This window comes from Artemia sp. Qi Xiang Cuo, chromosome 5, assembly GCF_049724085.1.
Source record: "Artemia sp. Qi Xiang Cuo chromosome 5, ASM4972408v1, whole genome shotgun sequence".
Classification (NCBI taxonomy): domain Eukaryota; kingdom Metazoa; phylum Arthropoda; class Branchiopoda; order Anostraca; family Artemiidae; genus Artemia; species Artemia sp. Qi Xiang Cuo.
Window position 1 is genome coordinate 6,855,059 of NC_142798.1, and position 22,953 is coordinate 6,878,011.

Below are 22,953 nucleotides of genomic sequence, written 5' to 3' on the forward strand. Positions count from 1 at the left end.
CTTCTAATTAATCACTCCTAAAAAGGTAAGTATAGACCGCTCATCCTCTATGGTGAGGGAGCATGCACAGCTGTGTCCTTCTCGGTCGACTAGGTGCTGTAGTGAGTTGTTGGTAGTAGGAGTACATTATTTTTGAAGATTTAAATGAATCACATTAGTTAAACAAAGCTTATAAATAAAAATTGTATTAACAGTTAATTTTGTACCGACTACATAAATATTTAAGACCAAATGCACCGCGATGCACTATCGTGGTCTGAGAAATTCAAAAACTCAGAAACTCAATACATAGTTTTCGATAATTTCAAGTTGATTGTTATCTAAGAATTTTATTTCTACAACACTTAGACCTTCCTTAGGTTGAAGTGCTGTTTTGCGCCACAAAATGGTAGAAAATCCCGCTTTACTTGAGTACATTATACATTTTGCCTCTTACAATAGACACTAAAAAGGTAAGTATAGACCGCTCATCCTCTATGGTGAGGGACCATGCACAGCTGTGTCCTCTTCGGTCGACTAGGTGCTGTAGTGAGTTGTTGGTAGTAGGAGTACATTATTTTTTGAAGATTTAAATGAATCAGATTAGTTAAACAAAGCTTATAAATAAAAATTGTATTAACAGTTAATTTTGTACCGACTACATAAATATTTAAGACCAAGTGCACCACGATGCACCATTGTGGTCTGAGAAATTTAAAAACTCAGAAACTCAATACAAAGTTTTCGTTAATTTCTAGTCGATTATTATCTAAGAATTTTATTTCTACAACACTTAGACCTTCCTTAGGTTGAAGTGCTGTTTTGCGACACAAAATGATAGAAAATCCCGCTTTTACTTGAGTATATTATACATTTTGCCTCTTACAATAGACACTAAAAAGGTAAGTATAGACCGCTCATCCTCTGTGGTGTAGGAGCATGCACAGCATGAAAAGTCATATTAAGAGCTATATTTTTGAGTTTTTCACTGAAAATTCCTTTTTTCATACCAAGTCCTGACCCCCCTAATTGAAGGATATGAATTAGAACCATGGGAACGTAATTTCGTCGTATTTTGCGTATTTTCGTTGGAAAAAACACTGAAAACAATATTAAGAGCTATATTTGTGAGTCTTTCACTGAAAATTCCTTTTTCGTACCAAGCCTTGACCCCCCTAATTGAAGGATATGAAATAGAACCATGGGAACGTAATTTCGTCGTATTTTGCGTATTTTCGTTGGAAAAAACACTGAAAAGCCATATTAAGAGCTATATTTGTGAGTCTTTCACTGAAAATTCCTTTTTCGTACCAAGCCTTGACCTCCCTAATTAAAGGATACGAATTAAAACCATGGGAACGTAATTTCTTCATATTTTGCTTATTTTCGTTAGAAAAAACACTGAAAAACCTTATTAAGAGCTTTATTTACGAGTCTTTCACTGAAAATTCCTTTTTCGTACCAAGCCTTGACCTCCCTAATTAAAGGATATGAATTAGAACCATGGGAACGTAATTTCATCGTATTTTGCATTTCCCACAAGAGGAACACTTTTCGAGTAAAAGTAAAGAGCTACCAGACTAAACCATAGATATGATGAAATAATAACGAATAATTGTTCAAACTTAAATTTTCTGTATTACGGGAATAGTTTATTTTCGAACCAATATATCTACCAAAGGTTCAATACCTGAGTTAAACTAAGAGGTTTCAATTTCAGGAAAAAATTACATTTTGACAACATTTGACAATTTACCAAATTTAAAGTTTTGTTTAGTTTCAAAATGTTTTCTGTCACTCATCATCTTTTAATCATTCACAAACAATACTAAAGAAAACCACTTCCCATGGTTTATTGATTTTAAATTATTAAGAAGGCTATTATTTCATTGAAATATACATTTTACATTTTTAATTTTCATGCTTTTGATAAGTATCTTGCCCTTTTGGTGTAAATTGCAGCTGAAGGCCTATCGCAAAATCACTGTTTCAAGTTTTTTCATAATTAAAGGATACGAACTAGAACCATGGGAATGCATTTTCGTCATATTTTGCTTATTTTCGTTGGAAAAAACACTGAAAAGTCATATTAAGAGCTATATTTTTGAGTTTTTCACTGAAAATTCCTTTTTCATACCAAGCCTTGACCTCCCTAATTGAAGGATATGAATTAGAACCATGGGAACATAATTTCATCGTATTTTGCGTATTTTCGTTGGAAAAAACACTGAAAAATAATATTAAGAGCTATATTTGTGAGTCTTTCACTGAAAATTCCTTTTTTGTACCAAGCCTTGAGCTCCCTAATTGAAGGATATGAATTAGAACCATGGGAACGTAATTTCGTCGTATTTTGCTTTATTTTCGTTTGAAAAAACACTGAAAAACCATATTAAGAGCTATATTTCTGAGTCTTTCACTGAAAATTCCTTTTTCATACCAAGCCTTGATCTCCCTAATTAAAGGATATGAATTAGAACCATGGGAACGTAATTTCATCGTATTTTGCATTTCCCACAAGAGGACACTTTTCAACTAAAAGTAAAGAGCTCCCAGACTAAATCAAAGATGAACAGAAATAATAACGAATAATTGTTCAAACTTAAATTTTCTGTATTACGGGAATAGTTTATTTTCGAACCAATATATCTACCAAAGGTTCAATACCTGAGTTAAACTAAGAGGTTTCAATTTCAGGAAAAAATTACATTTTGACAACATTTGACAATTTACCAAATTTAAAGTTTTGTTTAGTTTCAAAATGTTTTCTGTCACTCATCATCTTTTAATCATTCACAAACAATACTAAAGAAAACCACTTCCCATGGTTTATTGATTTTAAATTATTAAGAAGGCTATTATTTCATTGAAATATACATTTTACATTTTTAATTTTCATGCTTTTGATAAATATCTTGTCCTTTTGGTGTAAATTGCAGCTGAAGGCTTATCGCAAAATCACTGTTTCAAGTTTTTTCATAATTAAAGGATACGAATTAGAACCATGGGAATGCATTTTCAGCATATTTTGCTTATTTTCGTTGGAAAACACACTGAAAAGTCATATTAAGAGCTATATTTTTGAGTTTTTCACTGAAAATTCCATTTTCATACCAAGCTCTGACCCCCCTAATTGAAGGATATGAATTAGAACCATGGGAACGTAATTTCGTCGTATTTTGCGTATTTTCGTTGGAAAAAACACTGAAAAACCATATTAGGAGCTATATTTGTGAGTCTTTCACTGAAAATTCCTTTTTCGTACCAAGCCTTGACCTCCCTAATTGAAGGATATGAATTAGAACCATGGGAACGTAATTTCGTCATATTTTGCTTATATTCGTTAGAAAAAACACTGAAAAACCATATTAAGAGCTATAGTTATGAGTCTTTCACTGAAAATTTCTTTTTTCGTACCAAGCCTTGACCTCCCTAATTAAAGGATATGAATTAGAACCATGGGAACGTAATTTCATCGTATTTTGCATTTCCCACAAGAGGACACTTCAACTAAAAGTAAAGAGCTACCAGACTAAATCAAAGATGAACAGAAATAATAACGAATAATTATTCAAACTTAAATTTTCTGTATTACATCTGGTTAGGTTAGATTATGTTAGGTTAGGTTAATTTAGGTTAGACTAGCTTAGCCTACGTACGCGCGCGTACGTAGGCTAAGCTAGTCTAACCTAAATTAACCTAACCTAACATAATCTAACCTAACCTAACCATACACCTAACTTTTTGTCTATCTCTAACCTAATTCAAGGGATTTCAAGAGCGATGGTTGAGGCGGTGGGGGAGCTCCACACCTAAGAACTTTTCTTTCTCGTACGTAGGCTAAGCTAGTCTATCCTAAATTAACCTAACCTAACATAATCTAACCTAGCCTAACCATACACCTAACTTTTTGTCTGTCTCTAACCTAATCTAACCTAAGTGATGCGTACGTAGGTAAATATTTAAATATATTGAAAATACATTCTTAGAAATTTTCACGCCCCCTCCTGTGAATTGGGTGCTAGTCACTTTAATTCCCAATCAAATGAGTCCTTTTCAATGTTTCTGTGACGAGTACTTATGAGAGGACTTATATAATATAAAATTATACATACATTATATTCTTAAGCCAGATTTTCCCTCCAATCGCTCCAGTTAGGCTAGAATATCTATGATTTCGTGTCATATTTAAAAATATCTTTCTTCAATTTTTCTTATTTATTCTTTCTGATTACACAAGTAGTGTGAAATCATAGAGTTGATCAATCTTTGATAGTTTTACAGAAATTCTCACTCCCGCCGATGCTCTCCTATGTCCAAAACAAAATTGAACGTAACAATTAATTAACCTGCATTGAAGATATTTCGTTTGACACAATTAGTCTATGTGATGTAAGAGGTATTGTTTTGAAACCATTCTCCGCGAGTGAAAAGTGGAAATTCTAGTGAGTGTTAATTGATATATAGAAAGGTAATTATTGTTCTAAAATCAACAGTTTGCACGATTTCGTAAATAAATAACCGTTAGGTTAGTATATTTAGGGCTTTGAAAAGGTTTAAAAGTCAGTATATGCTGAAATAAAGGACAAGATAGAAAATAACCTAACAGAATCTAACCTAACCTAACCATACACCTAACTTTTTTGTCTGTCTCTAACCTAATCTAATCTAACCTAAGTGATGCGTACGTAGGTAAATATTTAAATATGTTGAAAATACGTTCCTAGAAATTTTCACGCCCCCTCCTGTGAATTGGGTGCTAGTCACTTTAATTCCCAATCAAATGAGTCCTTTTCAATGTTTCTGTGACGAGTCCTTCTGTGAACCATTCTCCGCGAGTGAAAAGTGGCAATTCTAGCGAGTGTTAATTGATATATAGAAAGGTAATTATTGTTCTAAAATCAACAGTTTGCACGATTTCGTAAATAAATAACCGTTAGGTTAGTATATTTATGGCTTTGAAAGGGTTTAAATGTCAGTATAAGCTGAAATATAGGACAAGATAGAAAATATGGTAGGTTATTCAAATGCAAGTCCGCCAAAGTTTGATGTGAGTTCAAATGATATATCTTTTCAGTGTGTTTTCCAACGAAAATAAGCAAAATATGATGAAAATGCATTCCCATGGTTCTAATTCGTATCCTTTAATTATGAAAAAACTTGAAACAGTGATTTTGCGATAAGCCTTCAGCTGCAATTTACACAAAAAGGACAAGATACTTATCAAAAGCATGAAAATTAAAAATGTAAAATGTATATTTTAATGAAATAATAGCCTTCTTAATAATTTAAAATCAATAAACCGTGGGAAGTGGTTTTCTTTAGTATTGTTTGTGAATGATTAAAAGATGATGAGTGACAGAAAACATTTTGAAACTAAACAAAACTTTAAATTTGGTAAATTGTCAAATGTTGTCAAAATGTAATTTTTTCCTGAAATTGAAACATCTTAGTTTAAATCAGGTATTGAACCTTTGGTAGATATATTGGTTCGAAAATAAACTATTCCCGTAATACAGAAAATTTAAGTTTGAACAATTATTCGTTATTATTTCTGTTCATCTTTGATTTAATCTGGGAGCTCTTTACTTTTAGTTGAAAAGTGTCCTCTTGTGGGAAATGCAAAATACGATGAAATTACGTTCCCATAGCTCTAATTCATATCCTTTAATTAGGGGGATCAAGGCTTGGTACGAAAAAGGAATTTTAAGAGAAATACTCATAAATAAAGCTCTTAATATGTTTTTTCAGTGTTTTTTCGAAAGTAAACATGCAAAATACGACGAAATTACGTTCACATGGTTTTAATTCATATCCTTCAATTAGGGCGGTCAAGGCTTGGTAAGAAAAAGGAATTTTCAGTGAAAAACTCACAAATATAGCTCTTAATATGGTTTTTCAGTGTTTTATCCAACGAAAATACGCAAAATACGAAGAAATTATGTTCCCATGGTTCTAATTCATATCCTTCAATTAGGGGGGTCAGGGCTTGGTATGAAAAAGGAATTTTCAGTGAAAAACTCAAAAATATAGCTCTTAATATGACTTTTCAGTGTTTTTTCCAACGAAAATAAGCAAAATATGATGGAAATGCATTCCCATGGTTCTAATTCGTATCCTTTAATTATGAAAAAACTTGAAACAGTGATTTTGCGATAAGCCTTCAGCTGCAATTTACACCAAAAGGACAAGATACTTATCAAAAGCATGAAAATTAAAAATGTAAAATGTATATTTCAATGAAATAATAGCCTTCTTAATAATTTAAAATCAATAAACCGTGGGAAGTGGTTTTCTTTAGTATTGTTTGTGAATGATTAAAAGATGATGAGTGACAGAAAACATTTTGAAACTAAACAAAACTTTAAATTTGGTAAATTGTCAAATGTTGTCAAAATGTAATTTTTTCCTGAAATTGAAACCTCTTAGTTTAACTCAGGTATTGAACCTTTGGTAGATATATTGGTTCGAAAATAAACTATTCCCGTAATACAGAAAATTTAAGTTTGAACAATTATTCGTTATTATTTCATCATATCTTTGGTTTAGTCTGGTAGCTCTTTACTTTTACTCGAAAAGTGTCCTCTTGTGGGAAATGCAAAATACGATGAAATTACGTTCCCATGGTTCTAATTCATATCCTTTAATTAGGGAGGTCAAGGCTTGGTATGAAAAAGGAATTTTCAGTGAAAGACTCGGAAATATAGCTCTTAATATGGTTTTTCAGTGTTTTTTCTAACGAAAATACGCAAAATACGACGAAATTACGTTCCCATGGTTCTAATTCATATCCTTCAATTAGGGAGGTCAAGGCTTGGTACGAAAAAGGAATTTTCAGTGAAAGACTCACAAATATAGCTCTTAATATGTTTTTTCAGTGTTTTTTCCAACGAAAATACGCAAAATACGACGAAATTACGTTCCCATGGTTCTCATTCATATCCTTCAATTAGGGAGGTCAATGCTTGGTATGAAAAAGGAATTTTCAGTGAAAGACTCACAAATATAGCTCTTAATATGGTTTTTCAGTGTTTTTTCCAACAAAAATACGCAAAATACGACGTAATTATGTTCCCATGGTTCTAATTCATATCCTTCAATTAGGGGGGTCAGGGCTTGGTATGAAAAAAGGAATTTTCAGTGAAAAACTCAAAAATATAGCTCTTAATATGACTTTTCATGCTGTGCATGCTCCTACACCACAGAGGATGAGCGGTCTATACTTACCTTTTTAGTGTCTATTGTAAGAGGCAAAACGTATAATGTACTCAAGTAAAGCGGGATTTTCTACCATTTTGTGGCGCAAAACAGCACTTCAGCCTAAGGAAGGTCTAAATGTTGTAGAAATAAAATTCTTAGATAACAATCAACTTGAAATTAACGAAAACTATGTATTGAGTTTCTGAGTTTTTGAATTTCTCAGACCACAATGGTGCATCGTGGTGCACTTGGTCTTAAATATTTATGTAGTCGGTACAAAATTAACTGTGAATACAATTTTTATTTATAAGCTTTGTTTAACTAATCTGATTCATTTAAATCTTCAAAAATAATGTACTCCTACTACCAACAACTCACTACAGCACCTAGCCGACCGAGAAGGACACAGCTGTGCATGCTCCCCCACCATAGAGGATGAGCGGTCTATACTTACCTTTTTAGTGTCTATTGTAAGAGGCAAAACGTATAATGTACTCAAGTAAAGCGGGATTTTCTATCATTTTGTGGCGCAAAACAGCACTTCAACCTAAGGAAGGTCTAAGTGTTGTAGAAATAAAATTCTTAGATAGCAATCAACTTGAAATTATCGAAAACTATGTATTGAGTTTCTGAGTTTTTGAATTTCTCAGACCACAATGGTGCTTCGTGATGCACTAGGTCTTAAATATTTATGTAGTCGGTACAAAATTAACTGTTAATACAATTTTTATTTATAAGCTTTGTTTAACTAATGTGATTCATTTAAATCTTCAAAAATAATGTACTCCTACTACCAACAACTCACTACAGCACCTAGTCGACCGAGAAGGACCCAGCTGTGCATGCTCCCCCACCATAGAGGATGAGCGGTCTATACTTACCTTTTTAGGAGTGATTATTTCGAAGTATGTTTACAGAAAATTTACGTTTATGCAATTATTCAACTTTATTTCTGCTCTCTTTGATTTAATGTCGTAGCTCTTTACTTTTCTTTGAAAAACATAGTTCTTGGAAAGTTTCTTTTTCCTGGTTTTATCACATACATTAAATATAATATAGGCTTCTATCAATGACATTAAATCTCGCTCCGTATGTAAAAAATAATAAAAAAAAAACCACATCTGTCTAATTGATGAATTTTAGACATACAAAATTATAGACAAAATTAAAAATAATAAGTAACCCTGTTTATTACATTTATAGAACACCCCTCAGTATATTCATGAAGACTATACCTTTCCACAGAGCTTTTGACAATAGTGTTCTCAATCTTTTTAGGATGTATGGAGCGAGTGGGAGCTCACAGAAAGTTGAGGATGAGCTTCTTTTGTGCGATATAAGCATTGATGGTACCGATGATGATATAATGGAAGTTCATTATACTTCATTAGGACTATCATACACATCTGATGATTTAGTGAGGAGGGGGCCTTCGGGTCGAATGTGTCTTGAAGACGATGAGTGGTTGGCTGCTAGTATACCTGTAAGAGTACGTGATGATTTATTTCAGGAGATGCCCCCATTGATCGATATAATGGTCAATGATGAAGACGAGGTTCAATTACTTGAACCGGAGGTTGAATGTATACCACCCCCTCTGTGTAATATAGCGATATTAGAAGATAGCGATAGTGATGTTGAAATAATTTAACCAGAAATTATATATTTAAAAACCGTTGTAAATATTGATTTTTCAAATGAGTAAATGATTAGAAGAATGATTTATTTTTTATCTTTAATAGAAAACTAGACTGGGGATTGATAATACTCTATATGGTGATCTAATCAAACTAAACTCTTCATGTACAGAAGTCTCTGCTGGTATCCTTATTCTATACATATCTAGTAGGAGAAAATAAAAATAGCAGAAACAAATTTATTGTATGATTATGATATAAAACTTTTCAAGCATATCAAAAATGGGATTTATCGTAAAATGGTATATGAGAACTCTTCCACCACGGTTTTCGTTGTTTAAAATCCTTTTCGTAGAATGACCTCTTATGTTGTCTCTTAAAGGACCACTTTTTCTCTTCTCTTGGAGCATAATCATCATAATAATCCAAGTTATATCTTGCACTATACACATTTTTCTTTGAGTTTTCACTGTTGTCTTTTACACTATAGAGAAAGCCCTCTTTTACCAGTCTCTTCTTTTGATCCTCCTTTTCTATCATATCCAACCTTCTTTTATCTGAGCTTACTTGCAATCGATATAAATTTCTCTCCATGTCACGTATAATGTTTCTTCTCGTTTCCTCCAGATTCTTCTCATCTGTCTCTGCCTCTAAGCTATCTAAACATTCAGTAGGTTCATGTGAATACTCAAAATCATGAAAATGTCCTTTACAAATAGAACAGTTGCAATAAAAAGATATTTCTAACTCAACTTGTTCACTCATGTTATTACACTGCTAACTAAAAACTTAGTGAATTCTATTCACTGACTAATAAAAACTATAGCAAAAATCCTTTCCTTATATTCCCTCCGCCACTAATATGTAAACAAGCCCTCTGATTGGCTGAGAAGGAAACACGTAATCTAACTGTTTCCGGGAAACTCATAACATTTGGCTCGAGCAACAACAGCAAATACTATTTCTGGACCATAACATTTGGCTCAAGCAACAACAACAAATACTATTTCTGGAAACTCATAACATTCGCTGAGAGCGTGCCACTTATAACAACAACAACATTGACTTTGACATTCGCTGAGAGCGTGCACTTACAACAACAACAACAAATAAATCGACCTTGGAAATTTAGGTCATTGACACACTTTGATTACGCAATCAATTTCTCAGAAATCCATCTCCCCTAGGGACTCTATTCCCATATTAGGACCATAAACCACGTGGTGATCGTGGGAGTTTTAAAAAAAGTGTCCGGATCGGGATTCCGGGAAACTCATAACATTTGCCCAAAACAACAACAACAACAAATGCTGTTTTCTATTTCTGGACACCATGACATTCGCTGAGAGCGTGCACTTACATCAACAACAACAAATAAATCGACCTTGACATTCACTGAGAGCGTGCACTTACAACAACAACAACAAATAAATCAACCTTGACATTCGCTGAGAGCGTGCACTTACAACAACAACAACATTAACACCTTTGGAAATTTTGGTCATTGACCCCATTAACCACGTGTTCTCCCTAGGGAGGCTATGCCCATATATGGGGTGCAAAAATGTTGTAGGTGGCAGCAGGGGTGAGGGATCGGAGTCAATAAGGCCCTTCTACTAGCGTAAAGAGCGAGGCGTTGAGGAGGGGACAGCCCCTTTCATATACGGAATAATTTCTGTTCGTTTTAAGTTTTAACGTCGTTCCTTACTTTCAGTTAAAAAAACTTTTTTTTTATTTTTGAACATTTTTGAATTAATGCAGGTTTTGATTTCGGCTAACCGTACATAAATAATTAAAACAAAATTTGCATATTAATTTTACTTTTATTTGGTTAAACGGATTTCTCGAAACTTGTTTAATTTTATTTATGAATTTTTTTATTAGTAATAAATATACGTAAATTACAAATTAACTTACGTAACGAACTTCTATATTCATAGATTTTTAATGCCTATATTTGGGGTCTCGCCCCCTAGTCAATACTTTACTCTTTAAGCTAAAGTATTAATTTTGTTAAAATTAATTAAAAATGACCCCTTATTCACAAAGGCCGTTAATTATAATAGATATCTCTTATTAAAGCAATAGAAAATCTTCGGCTCAAAGAGCGAGGTATTGACTAGGGGGTGAACCCAATCATATACGTAATATTTTCTGTTCGTTTTAAGTTTCGATGTTGCTCTTTACTTTCAGTTGAAAAACTTGTTTTTTTTTCAATTTAATTTCTTATGTTTGTCTTTAATAATGATGGGAAATCCGGTGCCCCCTTCACAGCAATGTCCCTTCCCCCATGGAAACTTCCTTCATGGAAATATCCTCCCATATAACCCCGACCCCCCCACCTACCAGAGAAAATTCCCCCTGAAAATGTCTGTATACTTCCCAATAACCAATACTAGGCCTATATGTTAACATTGGGTAAAGTTCATAACTTTCCGCCCTCCCCCCGGGGACTTCGGGGGATTAAGTCATCCTAAAAGACATAGTTTTCATATTTTTGACATTGCTGAACAAAAGAGCTATCTCAAAATTTTGATCGGGTGACTTTTGGAAAAAAGTGTGGAAGAGGACCTAGTTGCCCTCCATTTTTTTGGTCACTTAAAAAGGGAACTAGAACTTTTAATTTCCGTTCTAATGAAAACTCCCACGATGTTCTATTGTAGTTTTCAGTTCGGATAAATCTCCCAAGAAATTGACTTTTCCTTTCGATCGATATTTCCAATGGCTTATGCTTTGCTTCAGGGTGTCAACTTTCATTTGGGTTGTTACAGGTTTGAAATCTCTAGGGAGAATTCTAGAAAACCGGAACATGTTATTTGCTCTTGTCCTTGGGTTGAAATAAAGCCTTATCAAATTTGTTCTACAATAGGACTCAAAGAAGCAACATATTTGATAAGATTGTTAAATTTTGTATATTGTCCGGATTCTGGAATATTGCATTGCTAAAAGTTTTCGTAAGTGTCTCTTAGTCACATAAAATAACTTATTATGAGAAGACTTGCAGTGTTTTCACTTAAAGAGAGTAGGAAGGCTTAGCTTCAAAAGCATTTTTGAGCTTATGATTTGTTAAGTTTCTGCTAATGCGCCAAAATAAAGTAGAAATGGATGTTTGATCCCCCACGGCCGTAACCAGTATTTTATTTGAGAGATAAATAATTTGTTTCTTTATATGTAGTTAAATAAATAAACAAGTTTTTTTAACTGAAAGTAAGGAACGACGTTAAAAATTATAACGAACATAAATTATTCCGTATATGAAAGATGCTGTACCCTCCTCAGTGCCTCACTCTTTCCACTAAAGTTTTTATTGTTTAAAAAAAATAGAGTTGTGAGGAAGTCAAACTTTAGCGTAAAGAGCGAGGCGTTGAGGAGGGGACAGCCCCGGTCATATACGGAATAATTTCTGTTCGTTTTAAGTTTTAACGTCGTTCCTTACTTTCAGTTAAAACAAACTTGTTTTTTTTTATTTAATGTTTAGGTGTTTTGTAATAATTTCAGGTTTTGTTTTTGGCTCATCATGCATGAAAAATTAAAAAAAAATTTGTATATTAATTTTACTTTTTTTTGGCCAAATTTCATGTTAGAAATTTTTATCTTATAGAACTTACGAATTAACTTACGTAACGAACTTCTATATTCTTATATTTTTATTAAGCATATTAATGCCTTGCTTTTTACGCTAAAGTTCAAATTTTTATCCATTTCTTTAAGAATGAACCCTTAATTACAAAGGCTGTTAATTAGAATAAAAAGCTCTGGTGAAAGTACAACAACAACAAAACTTTAGTTTAAAAAGCGAGGTAATGACTAGGGGGTAAACCCAATCATATAAGAAATAATTTCTTTTCGTTTTAAATTTTAACATCGTTCTTTACTTTCAGTAAAAAAAACTTTTTTTTTTATTTAATTTTTGAACGATTTTGAATTAATGCAGGTTTTGATTTTGCCTCACCGTACATGAATAATTAAAAGAAAATTTGTACGTTAATTTTACTTTTTTTTTGCTTAAATGGCTTTTTCAAAACATGTTTAATTTCATTTACGAACGTTTTGATTAGTAATAAGTATACATAACTTACGAATTAACTTACGTACCGAACTTCTATATTCATTGATTTTTAATACGCATATAAGGGGGTTAGCCCCCTATTCAATACCTTGCTCTTTAAGATAAAGTTCAAATTTTGTTCCAATTGGCCAAAAACGAATCCTTAATAACACAGGTAGTTAATTAGAATAAATGTCTCTTATGAAAGTTCTAGAAAATCTTTGGTTTTAAGACCGAAGTATGGACTAGGGGTTTGACCCTAATTATGTACGTAATATTTTCTGTTTGTTTTAAGTATTGATGGTGCTCCTTACTTTCAGTTGAAAAACTTTTTTTTACTTAATTTCTGACCTTTTTCTTTAATAATGCTTGGAAATGCGGCGCCCCCTTCACGGCAATGCTCCCTTCCCAATTACAACCTCCTTCAGTTAAAGATAATCACCGCGCCAACAAGCAAAAAATAAATGATAGTTTTTTTTTATCCAGTTTGTAAAAGGTGTGGATACTTCTTTTAAGTTTTAATATTGATACTTATTTTCTCTGCACTCCATGTCCTAGTTGGGTTATTAAATTTAATGAAACTTAACAGTAAAATTACAACAGTACTTTTGGAAGCGCAGAAAAAAGATCAGTATTTCTATGTTCTCTGTTTGGAATTTGATGGGTAATTAAACAGCTTTCGTGAAAGTCATTTAGCCAAATAAAAGTAAAACTAATATGCAAATTGTTTTTAATTATTTATGTACGGTGAAACAAAATCAAAACCTGCGTTAATTCAAAAACTTTCAAAAATTAAACAAAAAAAAAGGTTTTTCTAATTGAAAGTAAGGAGTGACATTAAAACATAAAACGAACAGAAATTTTTCCGTATATGAAAGGGACTGTCCCCTCCTCAACATTTCTCTCGTTAAGAGTAATTTTTTTTATTGTTTAAAAAAATAAATTTTTTAGAAATACAAAATTTATATTAAGTTGCGAGCAGTTGAGGAGGGGACCGCTTCATTTATATGTAGACAAAAAATGTATAATAGATTTTCATGTTAGTTAGAACGAGTCATATCCTTATGTTACAGGCATATAATGTAGATATAACCACCCCTGGAAAAAAAAACAACAACAAAAATCCACATAAAACAACATCTGTGATTTTTCTTCTGGTAAAAATTGCAAAATTCCATATTTTTTCACATATGAGAGTAGAGAGGACCCTATAACTCGTGACATTACCACGTGGTTTATAGTTTTTGTCAGTGAGAATGAAAAAACAGGAATTTTCTCACTTGAAAAAACATGAATTTTCTCACATTGATGGATGTTTTCTTGGATGGTTATGTGTGTTTGTCAATTTAGTTGATGTTTTTCATGGATGTCAACAACAATTTATGTCTTTTTTATGGTTTTTGTCAGTGAGAATGAAAAAACAGCGACGAGTACAGCAATTTATGGATGTTTTATGGTTTTTGTCAGTGAGAATGGAAAAACAGGAACTTTCTCACATTGATGGATGTTTTATGGTTCATTGTCAGTGAGAATGAAAAAACAGGAATTTTCTCACTTTGATGGATGTTTCAAGGTCGATTTATTTGCTGTTGTTTATCCAGGTGTAATGACAATGGGGTGATTTACATAATCGGCGGGGGAGTTATTGGTTCACGAAAGGGGAATTAAGAAACAAACATGGCTTCATTGTTGTTTGGCTAGCCTAACCTGAGAAATTGATTTACATAATCGGTGGGGGAGAATGTATTGATTTACGAAAGGAGAATTAAGAAACAAACATGGCTTCTTTGATCTTTAGGCTAACCTAACCTGAGAAATTGATTTAAATAATCGCTAGGGGAATGTATTGATTCACGAAGGGGGAATTAAGAAACATTATGGTTTCTTTAATCTTTAGGCCTGAGGGATTCATTTGTTATTGTTGTTTTGGACAAGTGCATGCTAGGGATGAATGTCAAGGTGTCCAGGAATAGGAAACCGGAAGTGCATGTATCCTTCTCAGCCAATCAGCGAGTCGGATACATCCTCCTTCTCAGCCAATCAGAGAGCTGGTTACATATGGTTTTCCCCCAGTTACATAACAATTCGCCCTTGAGATTTCGTATATAACGGGCATGCAATGTGATTAAATTATCAGAAAGTATTTTGATATAGTTCAAACAACAATGGATAATATTGATGAATTAGAAGCCTTGGCAACTTCAATTTACCATGTAAGTTCTGATTTAGTACATTTTTTATTTTCAAAATAAATTATTTTCCTTGGTCACCCTCTAGTACATTTAGGTAAGTACCCCCTCCCCCACAAACCTAACCACCATGCAATCTTATACTCACTAGGAAACATAAAATATGTTCTTTTTATTACCTAAACCCCCGCAACCCCCCCCCCCCCAATGTTTTTACAAGTATAATTCTTGCCAATAGAAATATTTCTCTTTTTTCAATAAATTTATTCTTTCTGTAAGCCTATCAAAAAGTGACAATCAACTTCTGTCTATCCCATAGCTATTAATAAACCGTTTCCATTTAAGCCACCACAGCCGTTTACTTGACTTAAAAACATTTTTCCGCAATGATTTAAACAGGTGATAATTAGCTGACATCCCACAATTGCACTTCCTGCTTGTTAATCCTTTACGTTAGCGACTTAACCAAAAGGTGTCAATGATAAAAAGGATTTGTTTCCCTTTGTATCAAATTAAAACAGTTTTAAGCAAAAAGAGATTGCTGTTTATTGAGCTTGTGGATTCGTAACCTGTATTTGCCGGAGAACCGGTGAAACGTGATTATTTCCAAAAATAATTACTAACAATATATTTAGGACATTGATGAAAGGGGGGGGTTTGACACGGCTCAATTCTATCACCATTATTGTAAAATGAAAACAAAGATTTGCATGAGAAGTAAGGTTAGGTTGGGATGTCGAGGAATAAGCCTCTTTTAATTAATTAAAATAGCATTTGATTTCTGAGTGTAGTATATTTTTACTTTTTGTTTTACTGAAAATGCTGGCGTAGGGGGGGCCTTTCTTAGTGATAAATGCTTTTCTAGACAAATTCATTTGGATGTGGATACTAACTTTCTTTCTGTAAAAAGGGGGAAATTATTTCGATACTAACTTTTTTCTCTTTTTAAGGCCAATTATGAAGAATGCCCGTCACCACCACCCAGTAAGAGAGCAAGAGAGAGTGAGGCAGCCCCATCAGTGCCAGCCCCCATACAGTCTGGGCATAAACCAAAAAGAGAATGGGCCATAAGGATGGTGAACCCCGCTGGCTCATCTATGCAAGCCCATGACATTGCTGGCCCAGCTGCGCAAGAACATAGCGCTGCCGCCCCGTCCGCCCTCCAACACGCAATACCTGGACCATCCGGCACACAAGTGCAGCCAGGATTTGGAAATGTGAGCATTTTTTTCCTACCTATATTATATAAATATATAGATCTATTTCTTCCAATGTTTTTTTCTTTTCACTATTTTTCAATCCAATATAAACTTATCTCAGCAGGATATTAAAATATTAACCCCTCGCCCCCCCTCCAACCATTGTTTTCTCCCCCTCCCTCGGAGATATCTAATGTAATTTTTTTTGCAAAGAAACCGCTCCTCTTTTTTCTAATCTTTGCTATTTTCTCTGTTGCTATCGCTTCGATATCTCATAAGCGAATATTTTTATGTAATTTCTAGTCAATTAATAATCACCGCCTTTGAAACTCAAAATGCTATTTTTTTCACAATAGAATATCCCTAGTTTTAATCTTTGGCTTAAAGCTCCGCACAAGCATATAAATAGATCTGTTTCATAACTTTTCCTGTCTTGTTCTATCATTAGCGGTTAGGCCGCTGCGGGAAACGTCGCGGGAAGCGCTGCGGGACCGAGAAGCGTCGCGGGAAGAGCTGCGGGCCTGAGAAGTACCGTGGGAAGCGCTGCCAGAAGCGCTGCGGTAAAGTGCTGCGGGCAAAAAAAAAACAAAACAATAGGGATTATTTGAACACTGAAAATAAGCTATTTTTTTTGAACAAAATCAAATTGCCGCCTTCTATGTAAAGCGGCGTTTTAGATTGTATTTATCTTATATTAAGTTGGATTTTCTTTCAGTTGAATTAACCAAATGCTACTATGCGCATACTGCTACTACTACTACTAAGCGCTGACTTTAAATAATAATCCAAATTTTAAAAACAGTAGGGGATGATTTGAACACTTTGAAAATAAGCTATTTTTCACTTATAGGTTGGACGACCATTGGTCCCTTATTCTTTGTCTTCCCCCTCATCAGTTGGAGAAGGTGAGGAGCTCTCCAACAACACTTCACCATTGAGTGATATTGCTAATTCCGATGAAAAACCTGATAATATTGATGAGTATTTAAATGATTTTTTAAATGTAGATAATAGCGCAGTCAGGCAGGGGGACTTGAGCCCAAATACACTACAGCTTTTGGAGGATTTCACAAACGAATTAACTGGGAACCCTTCTCCTCCTCCTCCTCCTCCAGCCTCCGATACCCTAACGAGTCCACTTCAAACAACTGAAGTGGAGCATTCACATACCCCAGATATTGTTGAACAACTTGGGGGTGGGGAAGGGGATAATATACAAGAGGGGGATGGGGGTACAACTTTTCCCGACTTTCAATTGACCAACACAATTTTAAATGCAATAGTTGTCTACACTGCGACTTTTGGAGACCCTTTTAATTCACTAATGGGGGGGAATTTTGTGTTTGACCCTGTAAAAATTGTACATACCTATGTAGATAAAAGTCGCACACTACTGGATAAACAAATTCAATTATGGGGGGGGGGATTCAATTAAGGTTTCTATTGTTATAAAAGGGTTCAATTTAAATGAGGGGAAAAGCGAAGTTTATTATCATTATGTACATTCCGAGATGCGTTTGGTTTATTCGAATTTAGAAAATTTTGAGGGTGTTTTCATAGATTAGTTATAGTTTTCATAGATAGTCAAATTATAACGCATCTTGAGAACTTTAACGAAAACAGTAGTGGGTCTCTAGTTCTTTTTGTTGAAAATTTAAGCGTAAATATATGTAAAATTAAGAAAGATTTTATTTTAAGAGGGGGAGTGGGGAAAGAGCAGTAGTCTTAAAATATAATCCAGATCTAGAAGGTTGTAAAGGTGTCCAGCGGATTTGTTTTGAAACAGGACATAAATATTTCATGTACGCTTTTCTCATATCAGCATTCGAGCCTCTAGCACGTGACGCTTACAAGAGGAATTTAGATCACTGGGCTGTACATGGGAAGGACGGGTCCAATTTCCCCATTGTAGATTTTTCTTGTTTAGAGGAAAAATACCCAGTAACGCTTCGATCTATTGAAATTTTTGAAAGGGCTAATGCCCATTTAAATATCGGCGTTACTGTGGTTCAGTATGAAACTGAATTTGAAGATGGGGTTCACTCTAAAAAGAAGAGACTGGTCGTCCCTGTAAGGGGCCAGTCAGTTGATTTGGTCAGACACTGGGTTTGGTTGTTATGTACCCCCCCTAGTTAACCTGCTAATGCATTTGATAATTTCACTCAGTTTCCTGCCTTTATGAGTGGGGTGTGAGAGGGTAAACCGGGGTGGGGGGTTCATTTCTACTGTCAAATATGCCTATCTAGATTTTGGACTGAATTAAAGTTTCGAAATCACATGAGACATTGTAGCCGACATGGCAACCAGACACTGCAAAGGGTTTCAGGGGATAGGGCTATTTTACGCTTCAAAAATTTCCAGAACACCCTTCTCCAGTGCAACAAAATATCTTTAGACTGTGAAGCTAAGCTGGTGGAGGTGAATGATCCCCAATTTCCAAACCGAATCAAAGAACATCAGGCTATTGCAGTGTCCTATGCTCACACGCAAAGAGATAGTTCTAACACCATGCGGTTGTTAGAAATAGTAGAAACATTGGATGAGTGGGAGTGTACGGTCAAGGCACTTACTAAACTAATTGGCACGGCTAATGGTGCTATTTCTTGTTTGCTAAATACGCATTATCCTATGGTTTTGTCTGCAGAGGATCGTCTCGCGATTAAAGATCAAAAAATATGTTGGGTTTGTAAGGGGGAGTTTGCAGAGGAAGAGGATAAGGGGACTAAAGGGAAAAGAGAGGGGAGGGGGAAAGTCAGAGATCATAATCACTTGTGGCAGGAAATATCCTCGGGGGGTAGTAATTTTAGAGGGGTTGCGCATCAATCGTGAAATTGAAATGTTAGCCAGCAGTTTTTTATCCCTGTTTTTATTTACAACTCTAATTATGACTTAAAATTTATTTTACCGGCACTGGCACGTATGCACAGGGAGGGAGGGGGAGTAGATAGTCCATGGGTAAACAGTTCATTTACCAATAACATTATTCCCAAATTGGCCGAAAATTTGTTGCTTCTTGAGTTGAAATGGCAGGCAGTGGATAATGGGCAAACGTGCTGGAATAAAATCAGGTTTTTATATTCATTTAGTTTTTTCCCAAGGCATTGAGTCAATTGATTCAAGTGCAGAAAAGCGACAATTTTGATAGCTTTCCCTTGCTTAAACAGCTCTTTCCAGACAGTGAAATGTATGATCTGTTGCCCTGTAAAGGTGTATATGTATACGAGTATTACTGTTCTAGTGCTCGCTTAAGTGAGGTGAAACTACCTCCAATTGAAGCTTTTTACAATTCACTGACCAGCAGTGAATGCACAGCCGAGGAGTATGAATTTGCCAAGAAGGTGTGGTCTAAGGGGAATTGTAAAAATGGGTGGGATTATTGTAGACTGTACTTGGCCATTGACGTTCTAACTCTGTTGGATATAGTCTGTAAGAACACAGACCAAATCTATTCAGAGTTCGGGTTAGATATAGGCTACTATTTTTCCACAACCCATTTAGTGATGGATTTGATTTTAAAATTTAGTAGGGAGGAAATAGGCCTAATCACAGATGTAGATCAACACCTTTTTGCAGAGCGTTCAATGAGGGGAGGGTATGTTTTTCATGGGGACCGCGTTTTATCAACCGATCCGAGCGGACAAAGCACCGGTGCAAAGTCAAATGCAGTGTTCTTGGACATGAACTCATTGTACCCCTCGGCAATGTCTCACCACTCTTTGCCGTGAGGGAACTATCAATGGCTTGAGAATCCTTGTGAGTTCCCCGACATTACCACCGTCGAGGACAATGGGCCACATGGATGGTTCTTTGAAGTTGACGGTCACATTCTGCTGGCGCTTCACGACTCAGTCAAAGATTTTGTTTTTCCCTGTATCAATCGGACCGTGAGCAGGGACTCTCTGAGCCCCTACAATCGATCATTGGTTGAGGATATGGGGATGATCTGGACTCCCTCCAAACAAAAACTGATTGCTTATTTGGACCCTAAGGAGAATATCGTTGTTCACCATGTGTTTTTGCACTGGATGGTGAATAATGGTTTCAAGATCACCAAAATACACAGGGTCCTGCAGTTCAATCAGCGACCATATTTGAAAACGTTTATCGATACTTTTGTCGATAAACGCTCTAGGGCAAATTCAAAGGTGGAGAAGGAAATGTACAAACTCATCCTAAATTCAGCGTTTGGCAAAATGTGTGAAAGCGTACGTAATAGATCTCGCTGCGACGTCGTGACTGACCCTCTAGAGTGTGCACGAATTATTACCGATCCCAATTTTACATCATTCACGAGCATAGAGACTGGCATGGTTCTTCTACACAGGCGAAAGCGAAATGTGGTACTGAACAAGAATATAGCAGGCGGCAGTTCAGTACTAGAAATTTCCAAAAGGCTCATGTTGTCGTTCTTTTACAATTGTGCAAGGTGCAATGGCCACGGGAGGGGGAGGTTCAAGTTTACCATGGGGATACAGATTCTCTGCTGTTAAAGGTAAATGGGACCGAAGATTTATTGGGTGATTTAGAAAAGGGGAAACACATCAGCTCGCGGATGGATTTCACCAACTGGAATCCATCTCTCTACCCCGAGATGGTGAAACGTCAAGCCCCAACCAACTATTAATGTTAAAATCAGAGACGGGGAGTGATTTGATATCAAGGGGGGTGTTCCCGGGTCCCAAAGTTTATTGCGTTAAAACTCATATTGGGGATGAAAAACAGGCGTGTAAAGGGGTACCTACACACTTTTTAAAGAGCAATTTCAACATGAGTGTGTACAGAAACAGTGTAGAAAGTAGCCTATTGCCAAGAGCACAAGTGCTTGCAATTTGCTCTCTACAGTATAGAAATTATAGTGTAAGAGTGGAAAAGAATGCAATGTCGTGTATATTCGACAAAGTCTATGTGCTCGAGAATGGTGTGAGTGTCCTGCCTCATGGTCACTACCGTATTTCAGACCGAGTTGAATGCATAGACTATCGCAATCAACTTGGTCTGGATAAACTAACCTAATCTGACTAACCAACTAACCATCACCAACCTTTCATAAATTAACTAACCACCACCACCAACCCGTTCATAAATTAACTAACCCAACCTCACCTTAACTCAACGTCAACTAACCACCTTAACCACCACCAATAACCCACCCTAACCTGTAGCAGCAGCAGTGACGACAACTATTGTGTACTGTTATTTCACCCTCGCCGTCCCCGGGGGTGGGGTGGGGGCCTTCCCGCGGCCGGCTCCCCGGGGGGGGGGGAGGGGGTTCCCACCCGCGGCCGGCCGGCCTTCGGCCCCGCGGACCCGGGGGGGGGGGGTCCCACCTTTTAAATTCACTATAATGTTCAACTGTGCTAGTTCATGTTCCAAGTGTTTTCTGTTTTTGTTGTTGTATAGAAAAGTGTTTTTTTTGTACAGAAAAGTGTTTCTAAAGACAATAAGTGCTGTTGATGTTGTTGTACAGAAAAGTGTTTAAAGACAATTAGCTGCTGGACAAAAGTGTTGTACAGAAAAGTGTTTACAGACAATAAGTGCTGATGATTGACAAAAGTGTTTTATATTGTACATAGAGTGTTATCATTGTTCATGTTGAAAAAACAGAGTTTTCATATTGACCATGAAATTTTATCAGATTCTTGTTAAACCAGTGTTATTCTTACTGTTGTTCATGTTGAACAAATATTTGTTTTCATATTGCCAAAATAAATTCTGCCATGAAAGATTGGTTTTTTGTTGTTCTTGAATAGATAGATCAATGGGAAAATTAATGCTGCTTATTCATTGGACACGTATGATTTACAGTTAGTTGTAGGCCGACTGTTGTCAACAGCATGTATCAATTTAAAACACCCTTCAGATCGTTTCTGTGTGGGCCCTCAATGTCGGGAACAACAACACTTTTAGCTAAAATAATTCAAAATTGTGATAGAATGTTTTTGGAAAAGCCGAAAAAAATCTACTATTGCTATAGTATTTGGCAGGAGTCCTATGATAAAATAAAAGCTATTGCCACAGCCATACCAATACAATTCATACGAGGACTTGATGTTTTCAATAGTATTGAATCGAACTCGTGGCTGATTATTGATGATTTGGCTGAATCCATTGAACAGTTCTCACAGGAAAGGCTACAATTGTTCACTGTCCGCTTCCATCATGAACACATTTCCATAACCCTGGTTCTACACAATCTGTTTCATCAGAGCAAATGTATGCGAACCCTTGCTTTGAATTGCACCGTCTATATTATCTATCGAGTCGTTCGTGATTCTAGCTCGCTCATAACTCTCAATAAACAGATATACCCCGGCGCTCCAAAATTTCTGTTGTCAGCGTACACTCAGGTGACTAGCAAGCCCTACGGTTACATTTTGCTGGATCTTAATCAGAGCACACCCGAGGATCTACGTGTAGTCACCGACATTTTCGACAAAGAAATTACAGTATATCTCCCGGTGAATAGTAGAAAAGACTATTAGTCGCTATCATGACACTGAAAAAACTACATGAACAACAGCATTTATTTTCCGTTTTAAGCACTTCAAAACCATCGCTTAGGAAAGCCATACTCTAATATGGTGCTGACAATGATTTCATTAATCTAATATCTGAACTTTGTTTAAATTTAACTGAGGGCAATGTTCAACTGCCAGATGGTGTTAGACAAAAGACAAAGCAACATCGTTCCACTGTAGGCG